Source organism: Pleurodeles waltl, chromosome 10 (assembly GCF_031143425.1).
Source record: "Pleurodeles waltl isolate 20211129_DDA chromosome 10, aPleWal1.hap1.20221129, whole genome shotgun sequence".
Lineage (NCBI taxonomy): Eukaryota > Metazoa > Chordata > Amphibia > Caudata > Salamandridae > Pleurodeles > Pleurodeles waltl.
Genome location: NC_090449.1, coordinates 1,070,959,798 through 1,070,987,513, shown reverse-complemented (window position 1 = coordinate 1,070,987,513; position 27,716 = coordinate 1,070,959,798).

Below are 27,716 nucleotides of genomic sequence, written 5' to 3'. Positions count from 1 at the left end.
CCGCCGGCCCAGCGGGGATCTCAAAATGACTGCGGGGGAAGTGCGGCCGCATTGGCGGCTGCCCTAAGGTTGTAATGAGGGCCTTTATCCCATTTTATATGATTTTTTTGTATGATTTACATAGCAAATATTTTCAGGGCTCAGCTAATGCATGGGCTCCAAGGTCTGAGCCAGACCCTTGCTCGGCTCTGGCTCAACTCGCCCTGTTAATTTGTTGGCTCACCCAACACTAGAAATTAAGTTTACTGATCGGTATCTACGCTGCAAATTGCAGCTATTAGGAATTTTTTCTCCGAAATCAGGATTAACTAATCCCACCTAGTTTTGCCCAAAGCTTTTCCAAGTAGTTTTTCACCATTTATTTAAAAACCCTGACATTTTCTGTCTGATGGATTTCTGATGGGGGTATTGAATGAAGGACAGGGGTGACAGGCATGCGTGTGCCGGTCTGGGGAGCATTAACGCTCCCCCATACATAGATGTGGCTGTGCAATGCCACTTGCAGCAGCCCCAACCCATGCACCCTCTTTGAGAGGCAAGCCTGGACTGGCACTACTGGGCAACGGGCATTTACCTGGCGGGTTGGCAGGGTGGGGGCAAGTTTCACTGCAGGTTGATTTTATTACTGAGGGGCTTTTGGACACATTTCCTGCCTGCGGCTTTAAAAATCACCAAAGCAAAACAAATGGTTTTAGATATTTCATCAAACCTATTAGTTTCTTAAACCTAGAACTAATAAAATAAAGTGTAACAGCTCATTAGCTCAACAATTTAAATATATTTAAATAGTTATTTCATTTAAATATATTAATTTAATTTATAAATATTTTTTAAACCAAGAATTAATACATAAAATCCCTCCCTCACTAACATTCTTAGTTTTATTTAGTATGCTGAAAATGTTGTTTACAGTTATGTTTTGAACTAATTTAAGAGTTTACACATTTAATTTAAGAGTTTACACATTTAATTTAACTTTTAATTAAATTATTCTTTAGTTTTACAAGTTTATGATAATGCACATATTTAATGACTATATATTGCAATAGTATCTATATATAATTATCTGCTTGTCTGTCTGTCTATTTTTTACATGTAGGTGTTATTTTATTTCCCTGCCTCTGTTATTTTCTATTGTGATTTGTCACAGTTCTCGTGGTTGGCCAGGTGTGGTGCTTGACTTACCTTTGGGCTAGGCTGGAGTACATTTGATCAAAACAAAGAGAGGGACAGGGAGGTTTTCTGAGGTCCAGTGTACAGTCTCCCTTTCTAAATCGAAAAACAATAGGGTACTCTGTTCCTAATAGAAATGAAAGTAAGAACACAGGTCCTCAAGGCACTTTTAAAATTAGAAGAAAGAGCCCTCACACATCCGGAGGATGTCATGCTTCATCATAGGGCTAGCTCCTCGTCAGACCGGCACTGCAATGTCTTACGGGCCCCATTAGAGGGCTCTTTGCTGGAGATCTCGAAAAAAAGTGTGAGCCGTGACAGATGCGGTAGGAGTAAGGTCAACCTACTGGAGTACATTTGGACCCGTTTTGATACGTTGAGGTCTATAATACCTTTGGAAGTGTAGTTGGTGAACAGGAATGGTCTTATTCTTTTGTGGATGGGTGTAGATTTTTGCATGTCTTTGCTAAACTACTCCCTAAATGTACCTAAACCCTCCACATTCAGTCGATATTCCACAGTCTCCCACCTCTCCTGCTTGCCCCTCCTTCGTTTACCGCTAAGTCCTAAACGTATATGCATGGAGAGCCCCATAATGAAAAAAGTAGACAAGTTGGAGATATTCAGTTATAGTTTTGTGAACTGCATTTTGTAGTCAGTAGTACTACTATGTGTAACGGCTGGTGTGTCACTTGTGGGCGACCAAGAGGTGGTGTCAAAAGACTGATCACTGCATGGTACAAGGTTATAAGACTTTTCAAGATATCCATCCATACATATGTCAACCTGTTTTAAAGCACTGCATTCAGATAAATTCAGCCCCTAAGTGTTCTAGGATTGAGTTAAATGACTATCTCGAGCTTAGCTGGGAGTGACTGCTCTTTGGTAGCATTAGGTGCATGGTGATTTGTTTGATGAAAGATATTCTGAGTCGTCATTATTTTTGTAATACACATTTCTGAGTCTAAACTTTTTTAGTCCAGGGCCCAAATTTACTAGGAGGAGACAGTGTGGATTTCATCCCTGCAAGGTATACAGGTGCTTTCCTCCATTCTGAGTGCCCAACCACATGTAATGCCAGTATCTTGACCTTTATTTTGTGCCTGGTGTCATACTAATTTAGCATGGGCGCAGATGCCCAGGCCTTCCCCTGGATAACCCAGGCCCTGCACCTGTCCTGTGACTTGGTAGGGTGCACCGAGTGTGCCCTCATTCACGGCAGAGAACTTCTGTCCCTGCTCTGAAAATAGTGCATACTGGGGAGGTGGCAGCGTGCAGCATTTTTACTTGTGCGACCAGGTGTTTTTATTTATCTCACTGGAGTGGGGCTTACTGGCTCACTTGTGTAAAGTTCTGCTATTATGAGGATGCCGAGACCATCACACTGCCGTGCCATCAAGTGCTTGTGCATCTGTATGGTATGTAACAATTGTGTGGTCATGCATTGTGTGTGGGTGAGTGTGCCTGAGTAATGGAGGCTAGTGGGGTCCATTTTGGATGTCTCTGGCCTAGCATAAAACAAGATGGAGGGTGCGGACTGCGCTCCCAGACAGTGGACGTGTATTTACTCCATTCCTGTATCTGAAGGACGATAGCCAGATACTGAAGTGAGGAACAGGGAGACAGGGCAGCACTGCCATTTGGTGGATGGTAGGGGTGGAACTTCAGTCCCTACTGTAAGGATGTTTCTTTGTGAGGATTGCACTTTTGTCAGTCTCTGATTACGCCTTCAGTTGCGCTGATGACAACCAGGTGCATCACATCCCTTGGTGCCTCTGCTGCTGATGCACCAGGTAGGAGACAGCCCCAGTTGTTACCTGATGTGAGAAGCATCACTCTACACAAAACCTATGTCTAGAGAGCGGCCGGAGGAGGACATTTAAATGAATAACCACCCCCAACCAGTTCTACAATTTAAGACAGCGTATCTGCATGCCCGGTCTAGAAGTTGTCTATAAACATGGGATCCAAACCGCTTCCCCTTGTGTAGTTCGAAGTCCCTTATAACCAGGGAAGAGAGCGCTTCGCTGAACACTCGAAGGTCTGCTGTGCAAGCAGGGCTGGTGTCTTCCTGATAACCATTTTCTCAGAGGTGAGGGGACATCACCTGGGGTCTGCACTTTCTATTGAAGGAGCTGTGGATCTGGCCTGAAGCACCTAGAAACCTGCCTTCCTGCTCACCATGGTTGAGTCTGCACCAAGCAACTAGGCCTTTTGTGAAATGATTTACCTGAAACTATTATAATTCCACATTTAATTAACAGAGAATGGTGCACTTGCAATTGGATGTTTCAGATTTTAATGCTATAAGAAGCCTTTTACAATGCATCCTTCGCATGCAGTACCCTCAAATGCCATAAGCATTTTAGAACATGTGCACATCTGCAGCCAGTTAAAGGTTCATTAGGAAACTGTCACTTTTTCAACTCCCCCATCTGCCACTGTCCACAGCTATTGGCCCAGCAGACAACATCGAAGGTCACTCAGAAAGATTGCTTGTCCGTCTTTTTCCATATTTATAAATAAATACAGACAGAAAAATAGATAGGTTTTTGTCTAAATATGGTCAGTAAAATCAGCGAAAAATTGAAATCTGGGGGCCTGATTACAACTTTGGAGGAGGTGTTAATCCGTCCCAAATGTGATGGATATACCACCAGCCGTATTACGAGTTCCATAGGATATAATGGACTTGTAATACGGCTGGTGGTATATCCGTCACTTTACCGTCACTTTTGGGACGGATTAACACCTCCTCCAAAGTTGTAATAAGGCCCTGGGTGTCTTAACTCCAATCAATAATTATTCATAATACCTTTTCCTGCAACGGAGTGTCGCCGTATTGGAGACTTTGGCTACATGCGAAGACCGAAATTTGAAGGCAGGTCTGGGCATCTAAGTTTGACTTTGAGGATGTCAAAACACTGTCATCCAGGCTGTCTTCCTTTATGAAATGTATTCTTCGTGTGCCGCGTCCTAGCCTGGCTGCTTGGTGTCATCAGCCATTATCTCAATGGTTCATTTTGTTCATGTACGTAGGGCAATGAACTACATATAACACAAGACCCATGTGAAGAAGCATCTATTCATGTTCTGGTGGTCATGGATATCATACAGACCTATCAGTAAGCTTTGTCCGTGCACTCCAACTGGAAGGAATCATGTCTGCTCCCTAGTACGCTGTGCTACATTTGTGAACCTGCAGTTATCTTTGTAATTGGGTAGCAGAGCAGCAAATGGCACAAGTATCTACCACTGCCCAGCTGACCTTAACGTTTAGCTAAAGCTCATTCCCGCTTACTGTATTTATCACCCGCGAGACCACTGGCAGACAGAGAGGATTAACACAGGGGTTTAACAAAGTCCCCAACTGTCCTTTTATTGGTCATTTCCCCAGTAGCAAGTGGTAAACGGGGCATTATTGGGGTACTGTAGGCTCTAAAATGCACTCTTCATAATAGTATATGTCTTTCTGCTCTGGATCAGAGATCTGACAAGAGAAAGAAACAAGTTAGGGCTGAAGTGGTGATGCTAGACTACAGGCGTGGAATAAGTGAACTTCCTTGGGAGGAGCGCTTAAGGAATCTTTCCCAGGGGATGCATTTCCTATTACCAATAGAGGTGTAGACGCACACAAGGATCATAGTAGACAAGAGGGCTTTAATATTACTGAAAGATTATGGTTCCAACCAGTGCTGCTACGGTGTGGCTCACAAAGCCCAGTACTCGCACTCTGCAGCTGGTAAACCTAGGGCAAAGGCAAATAGTTGCCAACCTCTGAGGCAAGAGGTTGCGCTTTGATATGATAGCCAAAGTTACATTTGCCATTGCCAAGATAAGAGCCCAGAGCTGGTAGAATGAATTGGGAAATGATAGAGCCCAGAGCTGATAGATTGTGGTGAGAGGTGATAGAGCCCAAAGCTGGTAGATTGGGGTGAGAGGTGGTATAGCCCAGAGCTGGTAGATTGTGGTGAGAAGTAATAGAGCCCAGAGCTGGTAGATTGTGGTGAGAGGTGATAAGAGCCCAGAGCTGGTAGATTGTGGTGAGAGGTGATACGAGCCCAGAGCTGGTAAATTGTGGTGAGAAGTGATAGAGCCCACAGCTGGTAGATTGTGGTGAGAAGTGATAGAGCCCAGAGCTGGTAGATTGTGGTGAGAAGTGATGGAGCCCAGAGCTGGTAGATTGTGGTGAGAGGTGATAAGAGCACAGAGCTGGTAGATTGTGGTGGGAAGTGATAGAGCCCAGGGCTGGTAGATTGTGGTGGGGAAGTGATAGAGCCCAGGGCTGGTAGATTGTGGTGGGAAGTGATAGAGCCCAGAGCTGGTAGATTGAGGTGGGAAGTGATAGAGCCCAGAGCTGGTAAATTGTGGTGAAAGGTGATAGAGTCCAGAGCTGGTAGATTGTGGTGAGAAATGATAGAGCCCAGAGGTGGTAGATTGTGGTGAGAGGTGATAGAGCCCAGAGCTGGTAGATTGTGGTGAGAAGTGATAGAGCCCAGAGCTGGTAGATTGTGGTGAGAAGTGATAAGAGCCCAGAGCTGGTAGACTGTGGTGAAAAGTGATAGAGCCCCTAGCTGGTAGATTGTGGTGAGAAGTGATGGAGCCCAGAACTGGTAGATTGTGGTGGGAAGTTTTACAGCCCAGGGCTGGTAGATTGTGGTGAGAAGTGATAGAGCCCAGAGCTGGTAGATTGTGGTGGGAAGTGATAGAGCTCAGAGCTGGTAGATTGTGGTGGGAAGTGATAGAGCCCAGAGCTGGTAGATTGTGGTGGGAAGTTTCACAGCCCAGGGCTGGTAGATTGTGGTGAGAAGTGATAGAGCCCAGAGCTGGTAGATTGTGGTGGGAAGTGACAGAGCCCAGAGCTGGTAGATTGTGGTGAGAGGTGATAGAGCCCAGAGCTGGTAGATTGTGGTGCGAAGTGATAAGATAGAGCCCAGAACTGGTAGATTGTGGTGAGAAGTGATAAGAGCCCAGAGCTGGTAGACTGTGGTGAAAAGTGATAGAGCCCAGAGCTGGTAGATTGTGGTGGGAAGTTTTACAGCCCAGGGCTGGTAGATTGTGGTGAGAAGTGATAGAGCCCAGAGCTGGTAGATTGTGGTGGGAAGTGATAGAGCCCAGAGCGGGTAAATTGTGGTGAGAAGTGATAGAGCCCAGAGCTGGTAGATTGTGGTGAGAAGCGATGGAGCCCAGAGCTGGTAGATTCTGGTGAGAAGTGATGGAGCCCAGAGCTGGTAGATTGTGGTGAGAAGTGATAAGAGCCCAGAGCTGGTAGATGTGGTGAGAGGTGATAGAGCCCAGAGCTGGTAGATTGTGGTGAAAAGTGACAGAGCCCAGAGCTGGTAGATTGTGGTGAGAAGTGATGGTGCCCAGGTGGTGAGAAGTGATGGAGCCCAGAGCTGGTAGATTGTGGTGAGAGGTGATAAGAGCCCAGAGCTGGTAGATTGTGGGGGGAAGTGATAGAGCCCAGGGCTGGTAGATTGTGGTGAGAAGTGATAGAGCACAGAGCTGGTAGATTGTGGTGAGAGGAGATAAAAGCCGAGAGCTGGTAGAATGAATCGAGAAGTGATAGAGCCCAGGGCTAGTAGGCTGTCACCAGCAGTGACAGAGCAGAGAGTTGGCAGGCAGACAATGGCGCTGTTTTTAGTTTCACTTTGAAATATCCATTAAGTTTCAATTTGTCAGTGTATTGTGCATTGAGGCATCACTCAGGTACGACAATATAATGATGGGTTGTGACAGGGAAGGGAGGGCCTGAAAAACAGGCGTTTCACTTTTAAGGACAAGACAATGAGCAACTCTCTGATGGGTGTTGGAGGGGAGTGACATGAGAAAGGAGGCTTCTCATTAAGACAACAACAGATAATGAACTCATACATGGACCTTCCTTCCGAGAAGTCCCTGAGCCACCAGTGCATTAGTGATGGCTTGTTACTCTGTGTGTGTGTGTGTGTGAGACAGAGAGGCAGAGACAGACAGACAGGGAGACAAGGAGAGAGAGAGCGGGAGAGAGGGGCAGAGAGAGAAAGAGAGGGAGTGGATACAGAAAGGGGGGGAGGGTGTGAGAGAGACTGACAGAGAGTTTGGGAAAGAGAGAATAAGTGCAGAGAGTGAGAAACAACATGGAGAAAACACAGGGAGAAATAGAGACAAAAACAAAAAGCAGTACAGAGCCTGGGCAAGAATGAAAAGAGAGAGAGTGTGAAAGAGGTGAGAGGGTGGGAAAAAGTGAATGCACAAGACGGTAAAAGAGATAAAACAAAACAAGCATTTGCAATGCAACGGGTCTCGCGTTTGCTCATGTTAGAGCTGATATCGTTGTAAACTCCTAACCCAACATTTCACCTATCGGCAAAAGTGCATTTATGTACCTAACTCGAAAAAGTGCAATTAACTGTGTAAAGCGCTCGACTTCTGCCAAGCGAAATCGCGCTAGTAAAAAGAAGTCCACGAGCCAGACAGAAAACAGCGAGCCTCGCATGTTTTCTGTACTTGTCGATGCGCTCGAGGAGGGCTAGCCACCGGAAAAGGCATGACGTATGCATGCCTTCGACTAATGAAAGCAAGCAGATTTAAATAGGCAAGCCCACGAACCAATTATAAACACTGACGTGACGTCGACAGGGCTCCGAGCCCTTTTCTAAACCCTGAAGCGTCTCGCTGTGAAACGCATGCGCGAGCGCATGCAACGCAGGCTCGACCCTAAAAAGAGGGTCCAAGCGAGGAGAGAGTGAGACTCACAAGGAGAGGGGGGATAGAAAGAGAAAGTGGGAGCGAGTGGAGGAGCAAAGAAGGCTGAATGGGATCAAGAAAGAACGTGAGAAAACAGAGACGGAGACTGGAAAAAGCTAAAGAAATAGAATCTGTGCAAGAGAGCATGAGAGTGAGAGAAACAAAGAGATGAAGCCAATGAGATACAAGTTAGAAGATATAAAAAGTGGGGAAAAGAGCAGAACAGTAAAGGAAGGAAAAAAGAAAGAACACAGGATAGAGAGCAAAGGAGGATAGCAAAAGAGAGAGACTTAGAAAGAGACATGCAAGAGAGACAGAATCGAAAGATATTACGAAACAAAACCACCCTTTTCTGTGCGGTGATTATTTGCCTCGTTTACCCGTGATGGTCCCAGCACCCGGACAGAGTGAACTCAACAAGATGTCAGTCCGGCCACAGCACTAGACTGAAGGATCCATTTTGCATGTTTTTTTCCAGTTGGTCCATCACAAAAGAAGTCTCCTTCAGAGTGGTCTGCTTTCTTCGCTTGTAGCTTTATTAGTTTTTGGAGATGGACTTTTCTTGTTCTGAGACATGTTTCATCCAATGATTCATAAACCTGGGTTTTCTGAAGACAATAAACCTAGAAGAACAAGAGAAATATGAAAAAGAAGTGGCCGTCTTAGCAAAATAAATTGAAGGCAATTATTTGGGAAGAGGGACCAAAAAGAACAATGATGTTCTTAATAAGATTATCATAAAATATAAAAAATATCTGGTCAAATGGAAAAGTAGGAAAAGTGGACAGTTCCACAGGGACTTCTTGGACTAGGAGCAGAGCAAGATTTAAGCTTTCATTAAAAATAAGGCTATATCCAAATCTCTCAAAAGACAACTCACAGAAGCAATTGCAGTCTGTCATCTTCACACACAAAGCCCCAAGTTAACACAAATAAGGAAACATCACCCACTCTGACGTCTTAGAAGAAACACAGACCAGGAAACTCCATTCAGCTGAAAGACACCCAAGTAATGGCACAAGACTACCAAGAGACTCTACGATGGTGCTAAAAAGCTTCGGTCCATCCACTTGAGTCAAGAGGGCAGCGCAGAGAAGGGACACGGAACAGGAGTAGGACCAGGAGACAATCACTTTTAGTCAATATCTGAGATATTTACATCATCCGAGACTCAGCTGTTGGATAAAGGTTTAGGAGCTTATTCATGAGAGCTTTGCGTCATGCTTGCACCACGCATCATTGTACATGCATGACGCAAACCTCTAAATCATATCTATGAGGCCACGCAGAGCCTCTTTACGTGGCTTTTAATGGCCTCATAAGTACGGAGTAAGGCAAGCCAGCGCAAGGCAGCTCAAGTTTCTGCGTTGCCTTACTCTGCACAAGAGAGGTGCTCCATGGGGGCTGCGGTGAGTGTTCACAATCAACACTCATGGATTTTGACACATTCCCAGATTTACAAGACCTTTTAAACCCGGGGATGCGCCAAAACCTTACGCCTCCCGAGGGGAGGCGCAACTAGGGGGAATATCTTTATTTCTCCTCGTTACTTCCTCTATCTTTGTGTGCTGCATCCTGCAGTACACATGGATAGAGGAATACGCCTCTAAAGATTGTTTTTTGCAGGGAGGTGCCCCTTCCTCCACAAAACAATCCTGCACGCAACGCAGGCATCCTTGCACCACGGTGCAAGGGTGCCTGCATTGGTGCTAGACAGCCAATTGTGCACCAGAGCAGGGGGAAATGGCCGGAATGCACTGTATGCCTTACGTACGACACATTCCTGCCCCTTGCCAATGACACAGTGCAGCAGGGTGATGCTGCGTTGCACACTTTGCCATAAATATGGCCCTTAGTCTTTTGCCCTTCATCCCATTGGGATGTGGTCGCTACTAACAGTCACAATAGGGCTAAACCTCGAAGGTTTTTCAAGACCAGACCTATCGCACTACTCGTCTGCCAGCCACCTTACCCCACAGAATTTGCCAGCCAGGACCTTGATGGGATTTCATTTTCCATTTATCATATCTGTTTTTTTGCTTATTCTGTATAGGACGCATTTCACATTTTAGTCATGGTGCAGTGGTTCAGAGTGATCAATGTGTGACACAGGAGTTACCCGAAAGAAGTTTGACCAAAATATTAAATCAAAAATGTTGTGGGTCAGAAATATCTTGGCCAGATTATTGTGATGTCAAGAACATTGTAGAACTTTTTATCCAAGGTACAAATATATATTTTGTAGGTATTTAATGTAATTTTTTATGTAGTTTTATATGATATCTTTTTTTGATTTGTTTGATCATTTTAGTATTATAAGTTTTTACTATCGTAATAATATGTGTTCATTTTCTTCTGGTACAAATGTTTATTTAACATGTAATTTTTTTAATTGAAATTGATTTTTTAAATTTAGTAGCAGGTTGTTGGCGGGAACTGGATTAATATGTAAATTATGACTTCTATTTTATGATTCATTTTTTAGTCACTATGTTTATTTAGGCAATAATTAAATATGTAAATTAATTGATTGTTATTTTAATTCTTTTTTGTGTTTTATTTTAATTAATTGTTAGGTTGATTAGTGAGTTTATTTTTTAATTGTGACAGTTAATTTTATATTTATTAATTTTAACTGTTGTGTTTATGTTTAATGTGATATCACTAATTTATCATTTTATATTATTCATTTTTCTTATTAAATGTAATTGTTTGTCTGTGTTCGTTTTTACAGTAGTAGGCTGAGAGTGTTTTGATTTAAAATTGTAATTGATTAAATTAATTTAAATGGAAATTGAAAAAAACTATTTTTAAAGAATATTTACATTAACAATGTAAAATTTGTATCTATTAAATTGTATTTTATTTGTTGTATATTTAGAGAATATGTTGACTGTTTTAAAGATATTTTAAAATTTTATTTTTTTGTCTAGTTATATGTTTTATTTAAAAACAAAATAGGAGTGGGGATAGTAAGTCTGACATCTCCAAACTCCAAGTGTACCTGCTTTTGCTTAAATTGTAGTGGGAATAATAATTTGAGCCCCCTCCACGGCCCAACACTTTCTCAACTGTTGCTTAGTGTGGAGTGGGAAGAGTAAATATGACACCTCCATAGTCCAACACTTTCCCTACTGTTGCTAAGTGTGGAGTGGGAAGAGTAAATATGACCCCTCTAAAGTCCAACACTTTCCCTACTGTTGCTAAGTATGGAGTGGGAAGAGTAAATATGACACCTCCAAAGTCCAACACTTTCTCAACTGTTGCTAGGTGTGGAGTGGGAAGAGTAAATATGACACCTCCAAAGTCCAACACTTTCTCAACTGTTGCTAGGTGTGGAGTGGGAAGAGTAAATATGACACCTCCAAAGTCCAACAATTTCACTACTTTTGATAACATTGGAGTGGTAATAGTAATCCTAACCCCTCCAAAATCCAACACTTCCTCTACTGTTGCAGGGACTGGAGTGGCAATAGTAAATATGAATCAGCCAAAGTTTGATACTTTAACTACTTTTGCTTATGTTAGAGTGTGAATTGTAAATATGACCCCTGCAAAGTCCAACACTTTCCCAACTACTGCTTACTTAGGAAGGGCAATAAGTATTTTATTGTTTCCTATTTTCTTTAGTATTTTTTAGTTATATAGAAAACTAAATAATTTCTATTTTTTTATTGATTCTGTTTAATTTTTATGTAATTTGCTATATTTTTTAATATATATGTATTATTTTTGTTATTAATTAATAATGTAATTTATTTTTGATGTTTTAAAATATTATATGCATGTATTGTTAATTGTGTCATTATTGTAAACTGTAACATTGGAATTAAATTAAATATTGTGCTATATATGTATTAAAATCAATATACTAAACAGTAGCAGGGGCGTCATTAGCTGATCCACTATGCGGGGCTGGGGGCTGCTCCATCGTGGCATGGGCTGGGCTCCTGCCCCCCTCCCATGTGGGGTTTCCCAGCATCCTTTGCTTCCCAAGAGACTGGTAGCTGGGGGGTGGGCTATTGACCAGAAGTGGTCAAAAGAATGGGACTGAGGGGGCAGGGGATATAAAAGCCTGAGCTGCCCCTAGGGGACCCTCTTTGTCTCTCAAAGCCTGGCAATGCCCAGATCACAGAAATCCCACCCATTACCAAGGTTCATTTGGGCCACAAATGCCAAAGAATGTTCCCAAATGTTACAGTGCCCTAGAGCTTATCAAAACCCTCTTACGAAGAGGTTCTTTGGGTATGAGCCGTTAGAGGGAGGTGGGGGCTGACCTGCCAGTGTTCTTCTACCCCTACCTCTGGTGTCCATGATGGTACTTGGGGCATGATAAAATCATGTGCTCGAGCAGGGACAATGCACTGAGCAACTCCCTGGTGTTTGCCTTCTAAAGACCGAGGCCCATATTTATACTTCTTTGGTGCCACATTTGCGTCATTTTATGACGCAAAAGCGGCGCAATCTTAGAAAATACAATTGTATTTTGTAAGTTTGTGCCGCTTTTACGGCAAAAAGCGGCGCAAATGCGGCGCTAAAAAAGTATAAATATGGTCCTGAATGTGCTGTTACTGTGAACATTGTCTTAATGTTTAATACTCTTTCTCTTTGTCTCAAGTAGTTCATGTTGGCTGGGACCTTGTGCCCCTCCTGACCAAGGGGGATTCAATAAGAAATGTCATAACATTCACTCTTCAATGCTGATATCTCAGTCTTATGGAGTCTATCACATTCATGGGATATGTTACTGTGTTCTCCTGCTCTGCAGTACCATCTCCTGAGGTACTCTTTGTAGGTCCTACTCCAGCTGGCCTGACTGTGGCTGTCATGTATTGGGGGTATGTGCTGAGGGAAGGAAACCTTTGCACGACTGAGTGCTGTACTCTGCAGGATCTTGCTATGGCCAGGGTCCCTGCTAGTGGTGAATCAGCACTTCATAAATCTGGCACTGCCACGTAGTGCCTAGTGAACAAGAATGTGAGCTCTGTGTGGAAGGGTAGGGTGTGTGGTGGTAGAAGCAGGGGGCATCCGATGCGTTCTCTGAATTATGGCCCTCTGACCCCAAGACTATTTTTATGTAAAGCTCCCACTATATTTTGCATCCTCGTGAGATCATTCACCAGATGTCCATGAGTGGGTGAGCTCAGCCCTCTGGCCAGAGGTGCAGCCGTGTCATCCACACAGGCCATTCCCTGTGCATAGCCCCCTACCCGCAGCACCAGGACAGCACCCATGCCCTTTGCATAGCACCCTACCTGCAGTGCCAGGGCTGCACCCATGCCCCTTGCAAAGCACTCTCCCCGCTGCGCCAGGGGAGCACTCATTCCCTGTACATAGCCCCCTACCTGCAGTATCAGGACAGCCCCCATCCCTGTGCAGTGCCAGGGCTGCACCCATCCCCTGTGCATAACCCCCTACCTGCAGCACCAGGACAGCCCCCATCCCTTGTGCATAGCACCCTACCCGCTGAGCCAGGACAGCACCCCTTCCCCGTGCATAGCCCCCTATCAGCAGCCCTAAGACTGCACCCACGCCCTGTGTGTAGCCCCCTACCCTCAGCACCAGGACTGCACCCACGCCCTGTGCATAGCCCTCTATCCACAGTGCCTAGAGTGTGAAGCCTACAACCATGCACTGTGCAGGCACCTATCTGCAGTGCCATGAGTGTATTTTGGCTTCAGCCATTCCCTATGCACAGCCCCCTATCTGCAGTGCCAGGAGGGTGTGGCCTTCAGTCATTCCCAATGCTTAGCTCCTACTTGCAGTGGCTGGTATATGTGGTCTTCCCCCATGCCTTGTGCAGAGCCCCAATCTGCAGTGCTATGACTGTCCCCATGCCCTGTGCGTAGCCCCCTACCCACAGCTCCAGGACTGCCCCCATGCCCTGTGCACAGCCCCTACCTGTAGAGCCAGGAGTGGGTAGCCTTCAACCATCAATCAATCAGTCACTCAATCTGGATTTAAAAAGATCAGCCAATCACCCAACAGGGTATCCAGGTGCTTGCCGGTCCCAGAGGCTCATTTTAACACCAGGTCTTGAGGGCCCTTCGGAATTCCGGAAGTGAGGTGATGGTCTGAATTTGCATTGGGAGGTCTTCACAAAAATCAGGGGAAAAAGCAAGGAGAAAACAGTGAGAAGGGAGGGGACAGGAAGGAAAAAGGCATAAAAAACAGGGGGAAAAAACAATGAGAGAGCAGTGAAAATGAGGGAAAAGCAAGGAGAAGGCACACAAAAACGGAGGGTGGGGGAAGACAAGTAGAACGCAGTAAGAACAAGGGAAAAGCAAGGATAGGGCATTCAAAAAACTGAGGCAAAGCAGGGAGAAGACAGGACCAAGAGTGATGCAGCAGTTCGAGGAGAGCTGGGCCTGGGACCCGCTCAATGGGGTCGCGCTGCAGCCTCCATTAAGTAGGTCCTGGGAGGTGGGAGGGTAGCAGGGAGGCGGCGGGCAGGGCTAGGTGGGAGGCAGGAAATAACGGGTGGCCTGCAGAGTGGCAAGCGGGAAAAAGCAAGGAGAAAGCACTAAAAATGAGGGAAAAGCAAGGAGAAGGCACACAAAAAATGAGGGAAAAAAACAGAAAAAATGATGAATACGAGGGAAAAGCAAGAAGAAGGCACACAAAAAATGGGGAAAAGCAAGGAGATGGCATAGAAATAACAGGGGAAACACAGAAAAAAAGATGAAAACGAGGGAAAAGCAAGAAGTCACACATAACACTGGGGAAGAGCAAGGAGAAGGCACACAAAACACTGGGGGAAAAGCAAGGAGAAGGCACACAAAACACGGGGGAAAATCAAGGAGAAGGCGCACAATACACTGGGGGAAAAGAAAGGCGAAGGCACACAAAAAACAAGAGAAAAAGAGCAAAGAGAAGACAGGAGCAAGAGCGATTCAGCAGCACGGGGAGAGCTGGACCTGGACCTGGGCATAGCTGCCTTCCCCCAGTGCCTGGTGTGTATGTGGCTTTGCCCATGCCCTATACACAGCCCCTACCTCCAGTGCCTGGAGTGTGCATCCTTCAACCATGTCCTGAACCCAAGACTGGTTCATCTGATGGACATGCCCTGCAGGTAATGCAGGCACTGGTAATAGGCACAAGGCCAAAGTGCATGCCTACGTATAGCCCATAACAGCAGTACCTGGAGTGAGTGGCCTCTGCCCATGCCCTGCGCATAGCCCTCTATCTGCAGTGCCTGGAGTGTGTGGTCCTCACCTATGACTTGTGCATAGCCTCTATCTGCAGTGCCTGGAGTGTGTGGTCCTCACCTATGACTTGTGCATAGCCCCTATCTGCAGTGCCTGGAGTGTGTGGTCCTCACCCATGCCCTGCGCATAGCCCTCTACCTGCAGTGCCTGGAGTGTGTGGTCCTCACCCATGCCCTGCGCATATCCCTCTATCTGCAGTGCCTGGAGTGAGTGGTCCTCACCCATGCCCTGCGCCTGTGCATAGCCCTCTATCTGCAGTGCCTGGAGTGTGTGGTCCTCACCTATGACTTGTGCATATCCCTCTATCTGCAGTGCCTGGAGTGTGTGGTCCTCACCCATGCCCTGCGCATAGCCCTCTACCTGCAGTGCCTGGAGTGTGTGGTCCTCACCCATGCCCTGCGCATATCCCTCTATCTGCAGTGCCTGGAGTGTGTGGTCCTCACCCATGCCCTGCGCATAGCCCTCTACCTGCAGTGCCTGGAGTGTGTGGTCCTCACCCATGCCCTGCGCATATCCCTCTATCTGCAGTGCCTGGAGTGAGTGGTCCTCACCCATGCCCTGTGCCTGTGCATATCCCTCTATCTGCAGTGCCTGGAGTGAGTGGTCCTCACCCATGCCCTGCGCATATCCCTCTATCTGCAGTGCCTGGAGTGTGTGGTCCTCACCCATGCCCTGCGCATAGCCCTCTACCTGCAGTGCCTGGAGTGTGTGGTCCTCACCCATGCCCTGCGCATATCCCTCTATCTGCAGTGCCTGGAGTGAGTGGTCCTCACCCATGCCCTGTGCCTGTGCATATCCCTCTATCTGCAGTGCCTGGAGTGAGTGGTCCTCACCCATGCCCTGCGCATATCCCTCTATCTGCAGTGCCTGGAGTGTGTGGTCCTCACCCATGCCCTGCGCATATCCCTCTATCTGCAGTGCCTGGAGTGAGTGGTCCTCACCCATGCCCTGTGCCTGTGCATAGCCCTCTATCTGCAGTGCCAGGAGCATGCAGCCTTGAGGAATGCAGCCTAGGAATGTTACAGGCAAAGTGTCTTTGCTTACTCTGGCGATGTGAATGTTATAGGTAAAGTGTCTGTACTTACTCTGGAGATATGAAGGTTATATCTAAATTGCCTGTGCTTACTTTGGAGATAGGAATTATACCAGTAAAGTACCTGTGCTTACTTTGGAGATAGGAATGGTACAGGGAAAGTGCCCGTGCTTACTTTGGAGATAGGAATGGTACAGGGAAAGTGCCCGTGCTTACTCTGAAGATAGGAATGGTAGAGGGAAAGTGCCCGTACTTACTCTGAAGATAGGAATGGTAGAGAGAAAGTGCCCGTGCTTACTCTGAAGATAGGAATTTTATAGGTAAAGTGCCGGTGCTTACTCTGGAGATAGGAATTTTATAGGTAAAGTGCCGGTGCTTACTCTGGAGGTAGGAATGTTATAGGTAAAGTGCCTGTGCTTACTCTGGAGGTAGGAATGTTATAGGTAAAGTGCCTGTGCTTACTCTGGAGATAGGAATGATAACAGTAGAGTACCTGCGCTCACTCTGAAAACAGGAACTTTGGGCCATATGTACAAACACATTTTCCCATTGACACAGAATGTGTCTAAATGGCCACGGCCATTGGGTGTTGACACACGGCCCTGAAGGTAGCGAGTGGGAATCCTGTAGGGTTGAAGTACACACACACGTCTGTGCACATGTCTTGAGCATGTTTAAATATCGCACTGTGCTCTTTAGTGCTTCCTGGATGGGTTTCTAGCAGGCCGCAGACTGACACCACACACCCCTGGGTGTTTCAGATAGTTCTGAGATTATTTAGATTTTAAATCAATTTTCCTGCTATAATAATGTGACCTCGTGACATTCCCGGGAGGGTGGCTGGGCTGGGAGGCTGGGTGCAGGTAGGGTGCTCTTGGGAAAGGGCACAGTGGCTAGGAGTGTGTTCGGAGGGGTTACCCTGCCGATGGGGGCACTGCAGGTGAGAGCGCCCTGGTGCGTGATTTACAATCTCTCATTGATGGTTCTTTTTAAGTTGATTGAGATGCCAAGGGAGTTAACAATAATAGAATAATTCAATTTTCATGAAGCCTATATGGCCTCACAATAAGGACCAGGAAATCTAAGTACATTTATTGCCATTCAATAATCAGTCCATTATATATGCGCATCATGAGAATATTATAAAGATAGAAAATTACAGCTGGAAGCGGAAATATCGCAATTAGTTCAGTCTCAAAAGACAAGGATACAAAGCAATAACAGCCATTGCAAAACAGAAACTGAGAATTAGAAATAGGTGTTCCACAAAGAAACTCCTGCTCTCTCTCCTAAACATGAAATGATCCCAAAATCATCCAAATAAGTTCTAAGTCGGGAATGAGGATAGTTTGAATTAAGTCTTAGGGAAACTTGTTAAATTGAGAAGGTGTCAGCATAGTGAAGACTTCAGTAGAAGTCTTCCAGGGAAAGGATTAAGTGCTCAGCATAAAGCTTCGCACTTGCAAGGAATAAGGCGGCAGAGAGGTCTGTACGCATCAAAGTCTAAGGGAATCTGCTCTAACTTCTAACTGTGTGAACAATAAATAAAACAAACAAAGGGCCTGATTTGGATATTGGCTTAGGGGATACTCTGTTACAACGGTGACAGATATCCTATCCGCCAAAATCTAAATTCAATTATATCTAATGGGATTTAGATTTCGGTGCACAGGATATCCATTACCGTTGTGACAGAGTAAACCCTGCACCAATATCTAAATCAGGCCCTAAGTCTTCAACGTCAATTGTATCCCTTTTCATCCCACCAGCAACCAGTTCGTCTCTCTCCCCCAGGTGTACATCTGCAACATCACCTGAATTTCCCAACCAACAGAACTTAAACAGTTACCGCAGCCTTGAGCACCCCCCGATCCTGATAAGAGAGGAATCGGAGGCTTCAGCTGCTCATGAGATCTTTACATTTCTTGACAAGGTTTCTCTTATCAGACCTTGCTGTCAATAAACTGGCAATGCTCCTTTTCTCTGGCTAATGAAATCATGAAAACAAACAAGAACAGAATTACCAAGCAAATAATATTTCAAAATCAAGGCCTTTAGTCTGGCTAACTTTAACTAAACTCTTAGAGACTCATTAAGAGTTTGGCTGCCCTACCGCGGGACCGCCAAACTTGCAGGGATGATGCCACTGCCATGATGGTGGTGTCCCCCCGATCGACTGGAACACTGCAATAGAGCATTCCAACCAGTCAGACCAGCAAGAACAGTGCTACGAGATAGCACTAGGCTCCCTTAAAGGAGCCAAGTTCTATCTTGTAGCAAAGGTGGGGCTGACCAGCAGCCTCGGAATGCATACTCTCTGCAAAGCAGGGGTCATGGGCAGTGCAGGGGCCCCCGTGGCTCCCAGCACACCCTCACCATCAGCATTTCTATGACAGTCACACGACCATGGAAAGGCTGGCGTTGAGTGGAGTTATAATCAGCCAGGCGGCGCTAAGTTCAGCACCGCCCTGGCTGATTACAACTGCGACCGCCGTCATGCCGTTGGGAACCATGTTCACGGTGGGGATGGTGGTCCCCTGGCGGGACCGCTTGCTAGGGTTGTAATTGGGTGGTCAGACCACCTAGAGTGCGGCAGTCCGACCATCAATGTGATTATGGCGATCCTAGGACTGACACACTCGTAATGAAGCCCTTAATGTGCATTTTGGATATATGCTTATACATGCACACATATAACTTTCAAAATAAATGCAAATGTGAATAAAAGAATGCATGTTTACTTATGAAGTGTAAATATAAAACGTGAATAAGGAAATACATTTAAGCCTTTTCAAAATTAACATTAGTGTGCACGTTTATAAAGATTCAGTTTCTCAGTGGTTGCTTTTCATTAATGCTTTTAAATGTTTTTAAATGTTCATACATGTTAATATTATTTAAGGCACACAGTAAATATAATGCAAAAATAAATGCGTATTTGTGCAATGATGACGTGTAAAGGATAGAGTCTAAATTGTACTGCTCCACCAGTAACACAGAGACTGGGAGAGACGAGATACATCCTTGGATGAAAGACTCACCATGCTTACTGTTGGACAGAAAGATGAGAGGTGGATCATCCGCACATGCCTAAGGTAGGTTAATGCACTGCAGACTGTGTAACGGTGCTACTCAGTGCAGCTTAGACTCACATCAGTATGTTGGTGAAGATTTACCCTAGGTCTCACATGTAACTGCATATCTGCAACCACCCCCCAAACTCCAAACCAGAAACAGAGGGCAAGAGCGCATTTCAGTGTTCCAAATATTGGTAGAATTGGTTCCTGTGGAGGTCATACTGTGTCTATAACTCAGCAAAGGATTTAATGGTGCTCCTAGACATCAGATCCCTAAACAAGAGCTATGAACAGTATACAAGCCCTTAGAGCCCCACAACTCTGAAACCTATGGAAGCCAACGCCCATTCCATAATGGAGTGTCCCAAGTTCCAAACCTAAGTGTATCTCCCCCCACACCTGAAATACAACTATCAACTATTGTCACCGGACCAAACCAGTTCTCTGAGACAGCCTGAGATCTACCACAAAGTCTACTAGGGACAACCGGGCGGGCCACCTGGAACCCCCTTTGCCTTCCCAACAGAAGCTTAGACGGAGAAGCACAGTGTAGATCAAAGAGTGACCCCCGGCCTTGCCCAAGAAGCAGGCCAGCAAAACTTCCTCTGGCTGTCCCTAGACCACACAGCTCACACTGGACATGTTATGCCCATGCAGAGAATTGAGGTGCCCATCGGGTCCATGTCACCATGCAGATGAGAGTTAAAGGGTAGCGCCTCCTGTCCAGGTCGTCCCGGGTGGGTCACCGGTCTATGTGACCAATGCAGTAAACTGAGTCAAGAGCCCAACAACAGCCAACCACTGGCCTCACTCGAGTCCTCTAAACTGCACAACTGGGCCTTGTGCCCCAGAACAGTTCCAAGGCTTCTGCCACCATCCAGTAGTCAGTCCCTCCTCGATCGACTATGGTCAAGGAAGGGATGGGGCAAAAAAAAACAGCCAGACTGGCAGCATAGCCCTGGTCCATAACTCAGACAAGCGCTGTTCCTCGTGTTGCGTCAGCTGCCTTAGCTCACCCTCTGCACAGCCATTAGTAAAAATAGAAAGGACTGCGCTCTCTTGGCATTCAATAGAGGTTGCCGTTTCGGGCCGATACACAGAGACACGTAAGAATACTCATGTGGTACTACTTCCCATACTCATAAGTACTTTTGTGAATCTGTCCCAAAAATGTCCAGTTTTGGGCCTCTGAAAGCAGAGCTCTTTTACAGGTGACACAAGAGATACAAGTATGTTCTAGTTCAACAAACGCATCCCACGGACAGAGGCCTCCGAATGTCACATGGACCACTGGAGGGAGTAGCATGGGGAGTGATAGTGGTAGAGACGTGCCACAGACTCCATGTGAACTAATGTGACTGAAACCACTCCAAAGATCCTCTCCACACTTCTGGTTCACGTGTCTCCTGCGCACAGAACCCACACAACCAGGGTCCATTTTGGAGTAATAACAAGATAAGAGCACAACCACAGACCTGCAAGATCCCCGACAGCAAACTGAGCTCACATTCCACCCCCTCCAAAGCATTGCAGGTAACACATCACTACTGGCACAAACAGGATGAGCTCCACACACAAAGGACAACATCATACAAGTGCAAACCTGCCAATGACTGTCAGTTTACAGTTTTGGGGCTTAAGGTGTTGGATGTCTGGAGAGCAGGAGACTTTCATGCAGAGCTGTGCGTCATCACCACAGTTTATTAGTAATAGAAATGTGCAGTGTGTGCCACTGAATTTAAGGGAGAAGAAATGAAGGCTTCAACAATAGTAAACACAGGGACCCTATTCCCTCCCTCTTTTGACACAAGCTTCTTGGCTGTGCAACCCCAACCCAACTCGACCGAACGCAGTGCTCACTCCAAGACTCATGTGTCTGCACCGCTTCTGTGACACCAGCTCCAGCTTAGGACCACCACCAAAAACATAGGAGAAGTGGGAGATGATCCTGAGCGAGGCCCAGTAGAGCGATCAGCATTCCCGATGGATCCGCGAAACATCAAGTGGCCATGAGGTTGGCAAAGATGGACTCTCCAAAGGCAGCTCACCACTAAGGCCAAAGATGCCGAAGGCGGAAACAAAAATCAGCAGAGAATTAATGATTGTAAAAACATGTACCACAAGGTGTATAACAGGTCACCAACATATTTCAAATCTCAATGGAAATCAATACAAGGCATTACAGGACTGGACACTTGGACATGCTGTTAGGTCCCACTCTAGACTCTCCGAAGTAAGTGAAACTCCGCCCAGTAGCCACGGTGACACTCCACAGAATAGTGTATGTGAAAAGATGTTAAGTGTCTCCTTAAGAGGGTCCCAAAAAGGAGGAAAGACTTACCAAGGTGGAAAAAACTCTTTGGAAACCTTAAGTATCTTGACTGATGATGAAGGTTAGTATTGAAGAAAACAGCAGAGCACCAAACACCTTCTGAGGGACAGGAAGAAGAAAGGAGGCGAGGCCAGGTGCCGGAAGTAGAATCTCGCGTAAAGTGCCAGCATCAAGGAGACAAAATCATGGATAATATTGGGAGCAGTGAGGCAAAGAATGCGAGAAAAAATAAAGAAGCAACTGTGTTGTGATGGATCCTTCACTTAGAATTGCCTTCTTCTGTGTATGGCTCTGACAGGAACTGACATCACAGAAAACTGACCTTCCTTTGTCTTGAATTGGGATCTTCAGGAAACATACTATGGCCAGAGTACCATCTTGGTAGGGGCTCGTTAGAAGTGTTGGTCATACCTTCATTCGGAATATCAGGGCGTTCGCTTAGCAAGTGAAGAAAAAAACGCAGCCTGACACCCAGGGCTCTATTCAGTGATCTTCCTGCTGCAATTCCCTCACTGTACTTTAAACAGTTCGCAGAACGCCCATCGGGGTGGTCACAAGCACAGACATTTCAGGGAGGTTCCCACAGCATGGGCATTCAACATGCTTGTCCCAACTCAGGATGTGTCACCTTAATCACAAAAAATGCTCCTTCCTCTTCCGCCCATTCAGGACCAATGGTAAGCTCTCAACTCCTCTCCAAGTACAGATGCAGGAATATCCTGAGTAAGGTCCAATGCTTTGCTCAAAGAGAGTCGAAACACATTGACTGGATGGGCTGAATGACGATAAGCTTTGAACCCTCCACAGTCGCTAAAAGCATTTACAAAAATAGAGATGGCGCAGAGCCCGGTGGATCTTGTAATCTTGGATTTTAAAAGAAAAGACTAGATGAGGCCAGGTGGGATATTTTTACAGAGCTCTCAATTTCCAGATAAAACTTGCCGAATAACTTTGCTAACTGGATGACCACACACAACATATGCAAAAACACTCTAGGCGGTCAGCTCGACTGTCACACACGAGTGGATGCAAATCCTGTGTGCACTGTTGACTTTCTGACACAGGCGTCTGTTCAGCAGAAGACCGAGGCCATGATTTATACTTTTTTTGTGCCGCATTACCATCATTTTGATGCAAAAGCGGCGCAAACTTCAAAAATACAATCGTATTTTGTAAGTTTGCGCCGCTTTTGCGTTAACAAATGACAGCAATGCGGTGCAAAAAAAGTATAAATCAGAGCCCTAATCTGAGGACTTACCTCGGCCCAGACACCTGCCAAGACCCAAGTCATTTTTATCCTGAGGAACAGTAAACAGGATGTTGTCCAACAAGCAGTGTAAGTGGCAGCTAACGAGCTGGGAAGTTGCCACCCACAGCCTCACTGTTTCTTTCCTCCATTAAATGAGATTGTTGGTTAGTTTCATATCTCGAGGTGCTGTAAACAGAAATAAACGAATTTTATTACTATGTCTCAAAGAATCAGCCATCAGGGGGGTCAGAGAAAAGCTGTGATTTATGTTCCTGCTCAATTCTATACTGTTATCAATAGCAACAAAGCATTTACAACGTTCTTGCAATCTTTAGGAATCCAATAGCAGCAACGCATCAACAACTTTCAACATTGATGCAACCTCTGACACTCTAATAGCAGCAACGCATCAACAACTTCCAACATTGATGCAACCTCTGACACTCTAATAGCAGCAACGCATCAACAACTTTCAACATTGATGCAACCTCCAACACTCCAATGGCAACAATGCATTTACAGCATTCATCATTCTTGCAATCTTTAGGACTCCAATAGCAGCAATGCATCAACAACTTTCAACATACCTGCAACCTTTGACACTCTAATAGCAGCAATGCATTGACAACATTCATCATTCTTGCAATCTTTAGGACCCCAATAGCAGCAATGCATCAACAACTTTCAACATTCCTGCAACCTCTGACACTCTAATAGCAGCAACGCATCAACAACTTCCAACATTGATGCAACCTCCAACACTCCAATGGCAACAATGCATTTACAGCATTCATCATTCTTGCAATCTTTAGGACTCCAATAGCAGCAATGCATCAACAACTTTAAACATACCTGCAACCTTTAACACTCTAATAGCAGCAATGCATTGACAACATTCATCATTCTTGCAATCTTTAGGACCCCAATAGCAGCAATGCATCAACAACTTTCAACATTCCTGCAACTTTTAACAGTCTAATAGCAGCAATGCATGGACAACTTCCAACATTTAACAAACCTCCAACGCTCCAATAGCAACAATGCATTTACAGCATTCATCATTCTTGCAATCTTTAGGACTTCAATAGCAGCAACGTGTCAACAACTTTCAACATACCTGCAACCTCTGACATGCTAATAGCAGGAACGCATCAACAACTTCCAACATTCATGCAACCTCCAATACTTCATTAGCAGCAATGCATTTACAACGTTCATCACTCTTGCAATCTTTAGGACTCTAATTGCAGCAATGCATCAACAATTTTCGACCTTCCTGCAACCTCTGACACTCTATTAGCAGCAACGCATCAACAACTTCCAACATTTATGCAACCTCCAATACTCCAATAAAACAATGCATTTACAGCATTCGTCATTCTTGCAATCTTTAGGACAACAATAGCAGCAATGCATCAACAACTTTCAACATTCCTGCAGCCTTTAACAGTCTAATAGCAGCAATGCATTGACAACCTCAAACATTTATGCAACATTTAACACTCCAAAAGCAGTGACACATTGACAACTTTCAACATACGTGCCATCCTTAACGATCCAATAACAGCAACACATCAACAACTTCCAACATTCTTGCAACCTGTAACACCCCAATAGCAGCAATGAACCAACATGTTCTAACATTCCTGTATCGCCCAGCACACATCATTCTGGTCCAATGCTCCTGAAAGAACAGCAATACACCAACAAAGAGATCAATCCTGCATCCTCAACACTCCAAGAGCAGCAGTGTACCAAAAACCAGCCTATGTATGTCTATGTACAGCTGCAGAAAGACCTGGACCCTCAGGCATTCCCAGGAGGTCTCAAGGCTAGGTGTGGAGCAGTGCAGGTGGCTCCCTGGTGCCACCTGTTTACTGTCGCTCTGCCCAGGAACACACGTGGAATAATTTCACAATCAGGCAGAGCCGGTTCTGCTCTTGGGCTGAGCTCCACAAGGCTTGTGCAACCTCCCCCGAGTGCTAAGCACTGTCCAGAGGTGCAGGGCTCTCAACGCCTCCTTGTTAGGAGGTGTCAGACCTGCTTCTTCCTCGGCAGGGATATCATTCTGCTGGTGCCAGCCTGTGCCTTGATGACCCACATACACTGGCAGCAATACCAACTAAAGCAATGTGAGGGCTGGCAGGGCCGAAGAAGTTTCAAAATGAGGCCTGATGAACCATGGCCTGGCAGGAAAAACAGGCATTAATTGAGGTCTAAAGCTTCATTTATTCAGGACTTGAGCACACTGAAATACCACCTATTGCAGAAGTTATTTGAAACAGCTGTCTAGGACCGCCTTCCAGGAATACATCTGCCTTCTTGTGAATCCCTTTTTTAAATATTTTCTGTGCCCTGATTCCTGAACTGCACAGAGGCCTGCACACCTGTCTATGCTTCTTGTGGGTGTAAGAGAGCAGATAGACTGTTCCATCATCTGCACATCACACATCGCCTCCTCTAGCTCGGTCCTGATGCTGTGCATCTAAGGACCTCTCTAACTCGGTAATGATGCTGTGCATCTAAGGACTTCCCTAACTCGGTACTGATGCTGCGCATCTAAACACTTCTTTAACTCGGTACTGATGCTGCACATCTAAGGACTTCCCTAACTCGGTAATGATGCTGCGCGTCAAAGGACTTCCCTAACTCGGTAATGATGCTGTGCATCTAAACACTACTTTAACTCTGTACTGATGCTGCACATCTAAGGACTTCTCTAGCTCGGTACTGATGAGACCCAACCATCTGAAGGCTCCTCCGCCTGCTGTCACCCATCTGAAGGATCCTCCACCTGCTCTCACCCATATGAAGGCTCCTCTGCCTGCTCTCACCCATCTGAAGGCTCCTCCGCCTGCTCTCACCCTTCTGAAGGCTCCTCCGCCTGTTCTAATCCATCTGAAGGCTCCTCCGCCTGCTCTCACCCATCTGAAGGCTCCTTAGCCTGCTCTCACCCATCTGAAGGCTCCTTAGCCTGCTCTCACCCATCTGAAGGCTCTTCCGCCTGCTCTCACCCATCTGAAGGCTCTTCCGCCTGCTCTCAACCATCTGAAGGCTCCTCCGCTTGCTCTCAACCATCTGAAGGCTCCTCCGCCTGCTCTCACCCATCTGAAGGCTCCTTAGCCTGCTCTCACCCATCTGAAGGCTCCTTAGCCTGCTCTCACCCATCTGAAGGCTCCTCCGCCTGCTCTCACCCATCTGAAGGCTCCTCCGCCTACTCTCAACCATCTGAAGGCTCCTCAGCCTGCTCTCACCCATCTGAAGGCTCCTCCGCCTGCTCTCACCCATCTGAAGGATCCTCCGCCTGCTCTCACCCATCTGAAGGCTCCTCCGCCTGCTTTCACCCATCTGAAGGCTCCTCCACCTGCTCTCAACCATCTGAAGGCTCCTCCACCTGCTTTCACCCATCTGAAGGCTCCTCCACCTGCTCTCAACCATCTGAAGGCTTCTCCACCTGCTGTCACCCAACTAATGGCTCCTACGCCTGCCCTCACCCATCTGAAGGCTCCTCCGCCTCCTCTCACCCATCTGAAGGCTCCTCCTCCTGCCCTCCCCCATCTGAAGGCTCCTCAGCCTGCTCTCACTGATCTGAAGGCTCATCCGCCTGCTGTCACCCATTTGAAGGCTCCTCCTCCTGCTCTCACCCATTTGAAGGCTCCTCCGCCTGCTTTCACACATCACAAGTGTAAGGAAATGGCTCCCTGTTGCAGTTACCCCCCACGTTTTGCCTGATACTGACGCTGACTTGACTGAGAAGCGTGCTGGGACCCTGCTAACCAGGCCCCAGCACCAATGTTCTTTCACCTAAAATGTACCATTGTTTCCACAACTGGCACACCCCTGGCACACAGATAAGTCCCTTGTAAAAGGCACCAGTGGTACCAAGGGCCCTGTGACCAGGGAAGGTCTCTAAGGGCTGCAGCATGTGTTGTGCCACCCTTAAGGACCTCTCACCTAACACATGCACACTGCTATTGCAGATTGTGTGTGTTGGTGGGGAGAAAAAGGCAAAGTCGACATGGCATCCCCCTCAGGGTGCCATGCCCACAAAACACTGCCTGTGCCATAGGTAAGTCACCTCTCTAGCAGGCCTTACAACCCTAAGGCAGGGTGCACTATACCACAGGTGAGGGCATAGCTGCATGAGCAGTATGCCCCTACAGTGTCTAAGTCGATTCTTAGACATTGTAAGTACAGCGTGGCCATAGTAAGTATATGGTCTGGGAGTTTGTCAAAAACAAACTCCACAGCTCCATAATGGCTACACTGAATACTGGGAAGTTTGGTATCAAACTTCTCAGAATAATAAACCCACACTGATGCCAGTGTTGGATTTATTAAAAATGCACACAGAGGGCATCTTAGAGATACCCCCTGTATTTTACCCAATCCTTCAGTGCAGGACTCACTGGTCTGTGCCAGCCTGCTGCTGAGAGACGAGTTTCTGACAACATGGGGTGAAAGCCTTTGTGCTCTCTGAGCCCAGAAACAAAGCCTGCACTGGGTGGAGATGCTTAAGACCACCCCCCTGCAGGAACTGTAACACCTAGCAGTGAGCCTCAAAGGCTCAAGCTTCGTGTTACAATGCCCCAGGGCACTCCAGCTAGTGGAGATGCCCGCCCCCTGGACACAGCCCCCACTTTTGGTGGCAAGTCCAGAGGAGATCATGAGAAAAAAAAGGAGGAGTCACCCACCAGACAGGACAGCCCCTAAGGTGTCCTGAGCTGAGGTGACCCCTGCCTTTAGAAATCCTCCATCTTGATTTTGGAGGATTTCCCCAATAGGAATAGGGATGTGCCCCCCTCCCCTCAGGGAGGAGGCACAAGGAGGGTGTAGCCACCCTCAAGGACAGTAGCCATTGGCTACTGCCCCCCAGACCTAAACACACCCCTAAATTGACTATTTAGGGGCGACC